Genomic DNA, 13,255 nt, shown 5'->3' with positions numbered 1-13,255 from the left:
ACACACACACACACACACACACACACACACACACACACACACACACACACACACACACACACACACACACACACACACACACACACACACACACACACACACACACACACACACACACACACACTCCAAAATTACCATGTTGGTAATTTGAATCGTTGGAGATGTGGCTCGACACGTGGAAGGACGAACGCCCAAGATCCTTTGAATACGAATTACCGCGTTGTGTAGATTATTTGAAGATTTTATATGTATACAATTGTTTCATATATTGTATTTTTTTAGCGAAATCTGTTAAGTTCCTTTTATTGTAACATACATCCTCTGTCCACCATTGTGTTTATACGCGAACGTAACACACTTTTAATTTATAATACGGCGCAGTTCGTCGAACAAATCGGGCGCGTTTGCGCGACGCGAACAGATCGCGTGCGACGATCGGAACCGATACGAAGATGCGAACGTGCCCGTTCTAGGATCGCAATACTAGGTTCGTAAGTTTTATTAGATAGTAGAAGAATCGACATAAACGAGCTTGCTTAATTTTGTTCAATTCGTGTTTCGTTGGCAGAAGGCAGAACGTTAATTTGTTTGTTCGCAATAAGCGTATACCCCAACCCCTACCCCCGCTCCACACCACCACCACCGACACCACAAACTTATCGCGAGGAACTATATATAATATACATATATATATTTGATACATTTCAACGCGATTTGCTCAGCACGGGTGGCGATCGATTTCATTTTTCGCATGACTCTGAAGAAATCCACACCAACGGTATATTATATATATATATGTGTAAACCGTTTTTTTCGAAACGAAAAATGACGAAGAAAATAAAAAAAAACGGACTCTCCCGAGACGCGAAACGATATGTAAACCCCGTGATACGTCTCGGTGTGGCAAAATCAAACGACGATAACTACTATCATATTTTTTTTAATTCACGGAATAGATTGTGTAGAGTATGGAGGGACGCGATGAAGCGAAGGAAGAAAGCAAGAAGCGAGTGAAAAAGACGAGAGCGAGAGAGAGAGAGAGAGAGAGAGAGAGAGAGAGAGAGAAATAATAACGCAATTAACAATTAAGATTATAATCGTAAAAATTTCGCCCAAATTGTGAACTACAAACACAACCAACAACTTCTGTCCAATTAGAACAATACTAACGCTATCGGTAATGAACGTATTACTGTATGTAATATTTATTGAATATAAATAATAAACTCCGCCTGTCGACGCGACGTTTTCCCCGATGTAGTAGGCCGCGAACCTCCCTCTGGCTGCTCTATCGCGCGAATTTAAAAGACTAAATAATAAACAAAAATATCTTATATACGTCGCCTACGGGAAAGGAAATCGTCGCGACCGCCAGGTATTCTGTCCATTTTTGGTAATCAAGAATTATTAAAGATGAAAGAAATTTAAGACTCACGATGTCACAGTGATGCTACATGCCCGCCCGGCATAAGGTTAATAAAATTTTCATTTCAGACTTGATGTGTTCCCTTTTTATTTGTTTATTTTCTCGATACCGTACTCTGATTTCTCGGTTACGTTTCGTATTACGTCTGTTTGCGTTTCATCATACCTTTCTAACGGTTCATAGGTCTTTCAGGTGTGTTGAGCACACTTTAGGATTTTTTTTTATTTTTTTTTTTTTTATTTTTTTTGGAGTCTATAAAGTAAAGAACGATTCCAATGTTTGTTGTAGTCGTACGATTATTCGAAAAGAGTATACAAATATTTTTGTACGAACATTATAAAATTTATTTATGGCGAAGTAACTCCAGTCGAGATAAAACAATTTAAATATATTAATCTGCCAATAAAGTTCATACAAAAATATTTTTGCACTCTTTCTGAGTACTATTATTATTAGGAAAAAAAACATTGCATTCCTTTTTGATCTTATGGACTTCGAAAAAAATTCCTATGGTACGCTTAATGTTTCATGACGCTGCCAGAAAGACCCCATGAACATTCTATGTCACTATTTTCTGATACTTTCAATTGAATTGGTAAATTTTCTTTTCCTAGTTTTTACTTTATTTCTGAAATTGCAACGGAGCATCTAGCATTAACGGAGCTTACACAGCCTATTCCATCCCACGATAAGACAATGTCCATTTTTATCGTTACAATTATCTAATGATAATCGTTCACAACTATACTTTGTACCCTAACGGATTCTAGAAGTAATATTTTCGACCAATCGGTTTTACGAATGTCTCTGGAAGACTTCCGAGTTTAACATTATATCCGTAATTGCCGCGGCGGACACGGTTCTATGTTCCAAAACAGAAAAAAAAGGGTCGCAACGGGTCCATTTTTTGAGTGCACTGAAACAAAGTGAAAACGCTCTTTTTAATCTAATTCTCCTAACTGAGGCTGTGAAACGAATCTTTTGCTGTCTTTACGCTGCTCCCTCGTTTTCTATCATCGCACTGCTGCCGACCCCCGTGCGCGCATAATCTCTGTGCACCACTTTTTTTCGTGCACAGTCGAGACGAGACACCCAGGGGATGCTATTGTGTCCCGATTCGAGACGAACGCGAGACGACTATGATTATTCTCAATTGCAAGATCGCGTGCAATCGAGTAAAGTTCAATTTAATGAAACTGCATACAGTCGATTGGGAAGGTGTTCGAATGCTTGCGATCCTAAATTGCGATAAACAGGATGCGTAAGTTATACTTCTGGGCCATTTTATTAAGGTTTCGTGAGAAGATCTATTATAATTATATTGATAGAAATAATTTCGTGCTAGTGTATTATGTTTATACTTAATTAAGAAATACACAGGAATTTTGTAGCAATGATAACTGTCAGAAGGGTGGGAAAAGATTGTAGAAAGGGGGATTGATTTTCACGTGTTAACTTTAATAGCAGAACAGTAAATGTCGGTATTATACATCTAAATATTGGTATTCGAAACATTTGGATGCTTGAATACCGGTACTCAGTATGCTGTTACAGTAGAATACAGGTATTTGATGTCTCATAGCACTAAAATAATAGTGCTCGAGTCCAATACACTTAAATACTGGTATTCAGTGAGATTAGGCACCTGAATATCGGTACTCAGTATCCTGTTACACTAGAATACAGGTATTTGACGTCTCATAGCACTAAAATACTAGTGCCCGATTCTAATACACTTAAATACTGGTACTCAGAGAGATTAGGTACCTGAATACCGGTACTCAGTATGTTAATTCACTCGAATACTGATATACCTAAGTACTGGTACTCTTGAATGCTCATTTTCCTTCTCGTGACTGTCATTCACTTCACTTTCTTGTGAAATAATGTCCTTATAATGCCCTCATAGCTACTAACTTACATATCTTAGTATGAGTTTTGATTGCAAGCGTTCGACTACTGACTCATCGCTCTCCTTGCCTGATACGATAACTTTCCACTTGCAATTATTTGCATCGACTAGCTTCAGGAAATTTTGAGGCGTACCCCCCACATTCCGTATTCGAAGTGTCAAAGGATAGCGACCAAAAGATAACCGAGGGTTCAACTTCAACGTTTAATTACACATTCCGATAAATTATGAATGTACAACTCATCCCATGCAAACTTGTTCAAGAGTCGCCACTATATACATCGAGTATTGGGTTGCAACAAATAAAATACCTATTTCGTTTCAGTATTGTCCTTTACAATTCTGAATTTTTTAAATATTTATTGAAATACAGCTTGGATAAATTCCTGATTAAAGAGTGTATCATAGGAGATTGTTTAAATGTAAATCTATTTATTTGGACGTTGCCATAAAGAATTATAAACACAACGTTTGTTGTTTCAATTTAATTCAAATATATTTTTCAAGACACTGAGATATAATAAGGCTATTCGTAAATAAATGTGACAGATTTTATATGTTGCAACCCAAAACTTAAAAATTTTCTCCTCGACAATCTTGAACGCTATCCGCGAAGCCTGCTATTCCCGAGTGTCGTCAATTAAACGCGAAAACGCGAGCACGTAATATTGAATTCGGAACTCTTCTAAACGCTTGATGGTGAGAGACTGTTCGAACGATCATCGCTAAATACATTAAAAATGAATAAAACAAAAGAAAAAAGACAAAAAATAGAGGAAAAAAAACACAACTCACATATGTATATGTATAACGTAAGCAAGTCGAGATTTGGTGTTATATTTTAATGTAATGTAAAAAAAAAAGAGCAAGTAACAAAAGACAAAACCGTATGTGCGCATAAAAAATCATCAATCACACTGGTACTTAGACGTTTATCGACACAGTATGTAAGAAAAAAAAATAGTATGATGTGCACCAGCTTCACGAACTTGATCCACTCCTGACCACTATTCCCTCGACCATCATCCCTTCCCATTCGTTGTTACTGTATTAACCGATACCGAGGCCGACATTGTACATTTGCAAACGAATCCAGTCTGTACGTCGAAAACTATTGTGCGACCAAATCGAATTGTCGCGCAACTTTCGTTCATTGTACCTTTCACGATTCCCCGATCCGAGAAACGACGTATTCCGAGGCATTTCGATAGACTCATCGTAGCTATCTGATAAGATGTGATCGCTGAATTATTATTAAGTGACTTTGTAATTAACAGTGCAGAAATTGTAGGCGAACTGCTTTCTGGGAGCTATGGTTATATAGCAGTAGTATTGTATATATTCAAATACTTGGATTCTGGTATTTAGTAGACTGATATGCCTAGATAATGGTACTCAATGAGTTTTGGGAGCTTGAATACCGGTACTTGGGGTGTTAATGCAATTGAATATGGATACTAAGCGTCTCAGAGTCCTGAAACATTAGTATTTAATATGTTTGGGTGATTCCATACCGGGAGTCAGTCAGCTGATGCACTCGCATATGGATACTAAGCGTCTCAGAATACCGAAGTACTAGCATTTAATACGTTTGGATGCTTGAATTCCGGTACTCAGTCAGCTGATGCACTCGAATACGGATACTAAGCGTCTCAGAATACCGAAGTGCTAGCATTTAATACGGATACTAAGTTATCAGAATACTGAAGCATTAGTGCTCGACATATGAGAGCACTCAAATACCGGTACTCAGTGCACGTGGACGTTTAAGTACTAATACTTAGATATGCTTATCCACTTAGGTGCCCCAACTCGGTTTATCGAGACACTCAGATACCAGTACTCAAGAATTGACAAATTTTTCTTTCATAAACACTTATTTGACAGCAATCGTTATTTCAGAAAGCAGTGTCGGCGTAATTAATTATCGTTTGCTAATTATATTCAGTTCCCATTGATCGCTGGCGGTCGAGAGATTTAAAAAAGAAGAGAAACGAAGCGAACAATCGGAATACGTTCGTTTCGATAGATCCAGGAGATCTCGCGCTGTAATAATGTAGAACAACCTCTATGGATGAACAGAAGAACAAGAAAAATTAGTAAGAAAACGATTGATACTAGATTGTAAGGAACTTTGGGAATTCTCTGTAGATCCGTAGAATCGCTGTGTCACTCGCTCCGGTACTAGGTGACCGGAAATAGGAAAGCCTATTTTTGCATCGCGTGATTAAAGGCAGAATACGTGTTTAGAGTCAGTTCCCATTCGGCTGATATCTACTCGGATGTTGTCTTATGTAAGAATACGGGACGATGCAAGGACGTTTCGCGGGATGTTCGGCTATTTATCTGCACTGTTCCGTGGATCGCGTGATCGCATTCACAGGTGTTCTCGCTTTAATCGCGAGCATCTACACAAATACCATTCTCATTGCTCCTTTAACAATTCTCTGGCTGACGGAGTGGGGGCCAAAATACACCACAGTGGAATTTCATTGAATAAAAATTAACAAAGAAAATTAATACAAAATATTATACCACGATTTTCAAAAATGTTGAATGGTAAACAAACGGATGTTGGGGGACACTATGTAAAGAATAATAAATAGAAGGAGAATTTTACCTGGCGAATGTGCGAGAGTGTAAAATAGCAAGGAACATCGGGGAATCGATCTTGCATCGTCCTGGCATTGTAGCAATTCATCGCTTCGATCATAATTGCGTGAGTTTTACGCAAAATTATGCAAGAATTCTGAAATTTTTGCTTTTTAAATTATCGTGAATATTGAATATACGCTCACGATGACTGAATAAGAACTCAGTACGAGAACAGCGAACGGCATTATATATATTCTCCGTCTGAATGTTCGTTTTTCTATGCTGTGAATTCGAAGGAGCTAGACCCCAAGAGTGTATTAAAATATACGTGTCACGTGCAGCCGTGAAAATAATCATAATGAACACGTGTAGACCGGTAGTGCCCTTTATTTCACGTGACGCGAACGTGACCCGCATTTTGCGCGTGTTTAAACTTGGGTTAATGTGGGAACTATTGTTATTTTGTTATCATTCGAACTATTTAAGAAATTGAATTTTTCGTGACGTATGACACTGCAAAGAAAAATAAATAAAATAAACCCATTAGCATCGTTTGAAATCGATGGAAACTGATATAAAAAAAGAAATAGCTTCCGAAGCACAATTGTGATCGAGGCGATGATCGATAAGGGATTGTGTAAAATACAGTAAGATAGATCAGAGACGCTTAGGCGGCATTTATTTCGTGTTACGCATAGAGAACGATTAAAGACGGAATTCAAATTTCACTAGAAGAGTAGTTAACGAAATAGATAGTGATCGAGTTAGCGTACCTTTTTCGCGCGCTGGTGCTACTGTTTGTGCACGTTGCACGGAGAACGCTTCGGCGCGGCGTGATCGTTTCTCTTCCCATCCGGCCACATGTGGACACATGTGGACGCGTGTGCAACGTGCAGGACCGAACTAAGACTTTCTAGACCCCAGGGCTATGTGTACTGAGACACTCAATAATATTTTTAGAGGAAGGAAAGTTGGGAATTGAATTTATTTTTGAGAGTTCATTCACACTTGGGCAAAGAAGAATTAAAAGTTTAATATCAATGCGTATAATGAATTGATATGGAAAGCTTAGAACCAAGAAGCAAACAAATTTCAAATAAAAATTGTTCGTAGTTCATTCATACTTGGAAAACAATGGAAAGTTTAAGAAATGATTGACTGTACTAACATACAATGTCCAAGTCCAAGAAGCAAACAAATTTTAAATAGTACTGACATTCGTTTAATTCTTACTCATTTTTATACGATTGAAGCCGACTGGCTTTATTGTAGCTCGGGTACCTCGGGATTGCTAAACCCGTACTGCAGCTACAATCAAACATAGCTACAGTCCCTGAGAGCGTTAATAAAACGAGACAAAACTTATACAAATTCTCTTTTTTAGATAGGTCCAAAATTCTATAATGTGTCGAATAAAGGTACGATGCATCCCTGAGTATTACATGTACTCTGTAGCACAAGGATTAGTCAGTAAAGGTCCCTGGACCCCTAAGGCCCCACATCTTAGTCCGGCCCTGACACAACACGAGAATCGAACGTGCCACTGTTACAAAATAACGATCACGCCGACGAACGAACGCGTTCGCATAAGTTTACCCCACGTCGCCCGTTAGAAAGACTTTGCGGGCCCTCAGGAACGGATCCACCGTGGACCCGACGAACCATCAACTCTGGGGCCCTCATTTATTAATTTTCTGTCCAGATTCCTGAACGATTTGTACAGAAAGTATAAATATCTTTCCACGATAATAACATTTGCCTATCGCCAAGGCGTTCCAGTAAAAGAAAGTGGCCCTCAATTGAGCCGTTAATTGCTCAAATCGATTAACTCCATAAAACAAAAAGTTGAGAAACGTGAACAAGTGCCCTCTGAAATAAATCATTTATTATTCAATGATCAAAAAAATGTTGTCGTTTAATGGTGTTAATCTTTATTATTCAGGAATTTTATTATAAATATACAAAGTTGAGACTATACCAAGTGCTTCGAGACTTGAATAAGATTTTTCAAAAAGTGGAGTTAATTGATTTGTGCAGTAAACGGTTCAATTATCTTCAGGCTTCGGGATGAGTCCTCGGGTCCCTGAATGAGTCCAGAATCGCCCCTGGGATCCGCTACGCGTTTCTAACGAGGCGTCGAGACCCAAGAGGCAATATCGCGACCAAATAGATTTTTCGACACGTTCTTTTGGACACTCGTTCCCTCTCCGAACGTTCTCACAGCCAGGATCGATCACGACAGTTTGTCATTTCCTTTTCGCGACATCTCTCGAGCAAAACAATCTTTTTCACGAGAACGTTTTCACGCATACATTCGAAACAATCACGCGCGCGCGCGCGCACACACACACACTAATGGCACGACGTGCTTAGCGGGCGAAGAAAGATAAGTAACGAAAAAAGGAAAATGACAAAAAATAATGGTAAAAAACAATATATAGGTAGGAAGTATATTCCACGTAACTACTTCGAAGGAGGCTAATCCTCGTTTGATTTCTTGGTAGCGGACACCGTAGCCGTAAAATCGCATCGGTGCGCTCTCGTTTATTGGAAACTTTTCTTCGATCTCGATAATTATTAAACGGAGCACGCCGGAGAACTGTGTCGTAAACCGAGAGATGAATTACTGTGTAATAGTATTATTTTGTAAGCAGTCAATAATATTAATGTAATTATCGGAAGTAAGCTAAATACCGTATCACCGACCCCCTACCACCAGCCCCCAACCCCCATTAACCCCCTCCTCACTCCCCGAAAAATAAGGAAATTCATGTATTCGTTTCGTAAGCTCGTCTCGTCTCCGAGAGTACCTATACCTCTATTGTTAAATATTATACATACTGCGATACTTGCATAGAAGCTAATACGAGTATGACTTTAAAATTAAGGTGTGTACATTTTAATTTTTATGAATATAATAAAAGTATAATTTAATGTTCTGCCTGGTGTTTTCCGTTGTTCGATGCAAATGGAGTTAAACCTTCCCCATGAATTCCGATTTTTAATGCCGAACATACCACTTACAACTAGAACATACCACGTACAACAACAGAAATAAAAATTGATGGCACTTGGATGGAATTCGGATCCCAGATGTTTGAATCAATTTTAATGTTGGCAGGAAAATATTTTCAGTTAAGCCTCGCAAAAATAAAGTGACACGAAAATAACAATTCTCGGCGGTAAAACTGCGAGGTTGAAAAACACTTTTGAGCAAGATAATTAAAAATACGTTCGCGAAGGAAAAGAGATTACAAAACTAACACGCCTTTAAAAAAAAAAAAGAAAAGAAAGAAAAGTTCTGGAACCCTGTTGACTTTTCTCTCGTCACTGTTTGACAGTTAAACATTCACGCGAAATATTCCAACCTTGAGAAAGGGAACTCAACAAGATCAATCACAAGTCAGCCGAAAACAAGCACAAAAAAGACCACAGTATATATTTTCCTCTTTCGACTCCCTTTCTATCTTTTCTTTACTATAACTATGATTTTCGATATTAAATTTTATATCTTACACACTAACACTTTGCATCTGAAACAAGGAATAAAAAGTACCATTTTCAAAGCAAGTATGCATATTTAAATATTACGCAACACTAAATAGAAAATTCTAACGAGACGTCCGCAGGGTGATTAGCATAAATATTAACGCGACGCGGCAATTAACATTCCGTACTTCCGGCGATCGAACGATGACAAAACGAAACCGCGTCCATCCTTTGTCGAGAGCCTACCACGGAGGAAAATAAAGAAAATCGAAAGGCCTTCGTGGCTCCGAGTGGAAGAGGGCGCGCTTCTGTGTGAGTGCGCTGGCTCACGTGCAGCTGCATACACGTGCGGTTGCATATGGGCGCGAGGCACGCTCGCTCGATTTAAATATAATAGGATGACTCCTGTGGGAATGTCGGTGACACCGGCTCAAGGATTCCAAGGTCCTTTTTGTCCCGTGGACGAGCAGCCAGCGAGCGATCGATCTCTCGAACGGAGAAAACAGAAATGCGCACACGTGAGTGCACTCGAGGATCTTTCTCGTTCGCGGGGACCAATACCGAGATGAGACGAGATGTCTGCAATTAATACGCCACTTTGACGATCCTTTCAGTCGGTGTTTGCTTCGCCAGCTCGATGACTCTCGATGGAGCGAAAGAGATACTTAAATAGCAGTAATATGAGTATTCGGGAGTTTAAAGGAGTTCGGTATGTAATAATATACAAAAACATTAGAAGTCCATATTATAATATTTGCAGGGTAAGATACATTCCTATTTATTAGAGGGGCCAGAAAGTATTGTCGTTTCTCTTACATTAAATTCAAACAGATAAATTCATAACATATTTGTATTTTGAATCAATCATGTAATCGAACTCGTTTTCAACAATCTTTTGCTATCTATAAAAATCAATTGGTATACAGTGAGCTGATAAATGATAAACAAGTATTGACATTCGCAGAAACGACCTTATTTTCTGGTCCCCCTAATAGGTTCATGGATTCGAAGTAATAGTGAACCGAGTATATTACATACGTCGAAGATATTCTACAATAAATATAATAATATTTTTATTTCGTTTTGTATAAGTACGAAAACCTTTTGGTCATGATTAGCATATTCTATAGTACAATCAAGGAGCCCTATTAGCCAATTTCTCATCTCCGCGTAGTACCTTCCTCCATCGAACCAGCTGTCTCGCTTTATATAATTCATTCTATTATTTTATACCATGAATGCATAAAATTCGCAGTGAAATTATAACCTTTTCACACCTGTTGTACAGTGTCATGTATATTAACCCTTAGAATACTGATTTTCCAAATGATTGGAAATGACGTTTATTTTTGTTTAACTTTTGTTCGAAGGAGCATTATGCAATGATAACGTTAAAAACAAGCCAATTGCAAGCGTACAATTCGATTTAAAAGTCCGGTATCAAATTTGAAACTTAGAGCATTTAAGGGTTAACTTGTTAAATGAGCCAAGATCAAATTTTATCCCTAAATCAATTTTAACAAATATGTTGTCACGCTTTCACGTGGTATATTTTGCCATTTTGAAAGATATTGTGATCGTAACTAATTTCGATACAAAAGTAAATGTCCATTAGGCTGCTTCGATTGATCTTTCACAGAACCAGACGTAACATTAAAGCGCAATCTATCGCTTAAACTTTGTTGCAACAAGGACGTTAATAAGAAAACGACTGAGAGATCGCGTATAAGAACTAGAAGCCAAGATGCTCTGCAGTCTATCTTCCCGATGAAGCAAACAGAATGCGCGTGAGTGCACTCGAGGATCTTTCTCGAGCGATACAAGATGCCTGCAATTAATATGGCACTTCGACGACCCTTTCAGTCGTTGTTTGCTCGCGACAAGCCGCGTTCTGTGCCGATGCATCCCCGCTGTCGTCCCTAAGCTTTACCTTGGTTCGCGTAAATAGTTGACTACAGAAATACAGAGGCTGGCTAGTTACGCGTGTTCCCTGCGGTTTCTTCTCGAGACACGTTTAGTCGTTTGCGCATCGAGTGGCGACGGGAGCACTGTTTCGCGGAAAGTACATTGTTTATTCATCAGAGGAGAGGCGAATGCAGTATTCATCGATTCTCTGTGATAGATATAACGTATAAGATCCACAGAATTTTCTACCGTCACCTTAAGTAACAATTGTCCAAATCGATGTCGCATATCGGGGCACCTACTGTGCAGAGGTGAGAAAGTGGATAATGGGTCTGATTTCTTTATGTAGTCTATAGGTTTCTACGGTACAGTATAGATAATAAATTTAAAAATCCCTACTTCACGTGTATCGAAATACCCGGGTACACGGGTAATTAATGGATCCGTGTTTTAATCCGTGTATTTTTAATACACGTGCATCGAAATACACGGGTACGCACATTACCTTGAACATTTATTTCAACTAATAAATAGAATTTTACAAATTACACTAAAAAATTGATTATGTTATATTTATTCGTCTTATGTTTATATTTTTTTTATTTATTTCTTTTATTGCTTATCAATTTTTTCAAAATTAATAAGGATCATTATTTTAGAATAAAAGCTTTTTTTACGTAAAGGTTTGTATATAAAACTAATTGGATACTGTACCCGTATAATTCGATGTATGCGTACCCATGTATTTCGATGCACCTGTACGTACCTGGATATCCATTATTTCGATAGTCGGGTACCCGTGTTCTTAATCCCTTATACGTGTTCTTAAACCCTTAATACACGGTATACGTGTTCCGTGTATTTTAATACCCATTCAAAACGATGATCTCTAAATTAATAATGTATTTATCAAGTGCAATTGTTAGCCATTCTATAAAACATATGAACTTTGCTAAAATATAGTTTAGAATTCTCCAGCATAGAATACATTATAACGTATTCATTAACTGTAATAGTCAATCTTATAGACCAAGCACAAATTAAAATACACGAACCGGAACTTGAACTAGATTACGATACAGAATTCCGTAGTACAATCAATGAGGCCTACTAGCCAACTTCTCGTCACCGCGTAGTACCTTCCTCCATCGGACCAGCTGACCCACTTTCTAGAATCGCCCTGTACCGGGAGGTTAACGCACGTTCGATATTTCGTTATCGTCTTCGGTGTCGGGTATCATCGATTTTTCGTCAGAATTCCGAGAATCGCCCCCTCAGCCATTGACATTCAGCAGCCGAGGGAACCATTGCTCGGATGTAACGCATGCCTTCCTTTGCTTTCACGTCATGGCCGTGTTCTCGGCGTAAGAGCGAGTTCGCGGCTCTTTCCCTTCTTCGTTTTTCTCATTTTTATTTCTCTTCGCGACACGAGCGTGCCCGGGAACGGTATGCACGTATCACCGAGCGTCTACGGTGCCCCGCGAGGGCGCTGGACGGAGAAGCGCTGTGCGTTTCGAACACCGACGGGATCAGTGAACTTGCCCATGGCCAGCAAGCACCAATCGTCGTCCCCTATTCCCTTCGCGAATGATGCATGGACTATATACACCGAGACTTGCCTGATTAATTTCTCTTCATCGTCCGAGCCTAATAGTGCGGAATGTATCGTACGGAGAAAGAAGGATCGCAGGTTCACCCTTTCGAGCTTGGCGTCCACAATTGGGGACGCGAAATTTAAGAATTATTGTTTGGGGCGAATGTTCTTATTTGTGCACGCGAAGAAAGACCAGTTTTCTCGAAAATTACACTATTTGGATTTTTTATATACCATAATCACCCTAGAAATCACAGGACTTTTCAGAAATTTAAAAAACTTATTCCGAAGACGAGGTGTCAAAGAAAATAAGTCTGGGTAAGATTCCTAAATT

General features: G+C 38.9%; 1 long non-coding RNA gene across 1 annotated transcript in view; it reads right to left on the bottom strand.

Annotated features, from left to right (window-relative positions):
* The window catches only part of LOC128877632 (uncharacterized), a 160,755-nt gene that overhangs the window by 77,780 nt on the left and 69,720 nt on the right, over window positions 1-13,255 (bottom strand). The gene's annotated exons all lie outside the window — the stretch shown is intronic.

Source organism: Hylaeus volcanicus, chromosome 5, assembly GCF_026283585.1.
Source record: "Hylaeus volcanicus isolate JK05 chromosome 5, UHH_iyHylVolc1.0_haploid, whole genome shotgun sequence".
Classification (NCBI taxonomy): domain Eukaryota; kingdom Metazoa; phylum Arthropoda; class Insecta; order Hymenoptera; family Colletidae; genus Hylaeus; species Hylaeus volcanicus.
The sequence above is the reverse complement of the archived record's forward strand: the minus strand, read 5'-3'. Positions and strand labels throughout refer to the sequence as shown.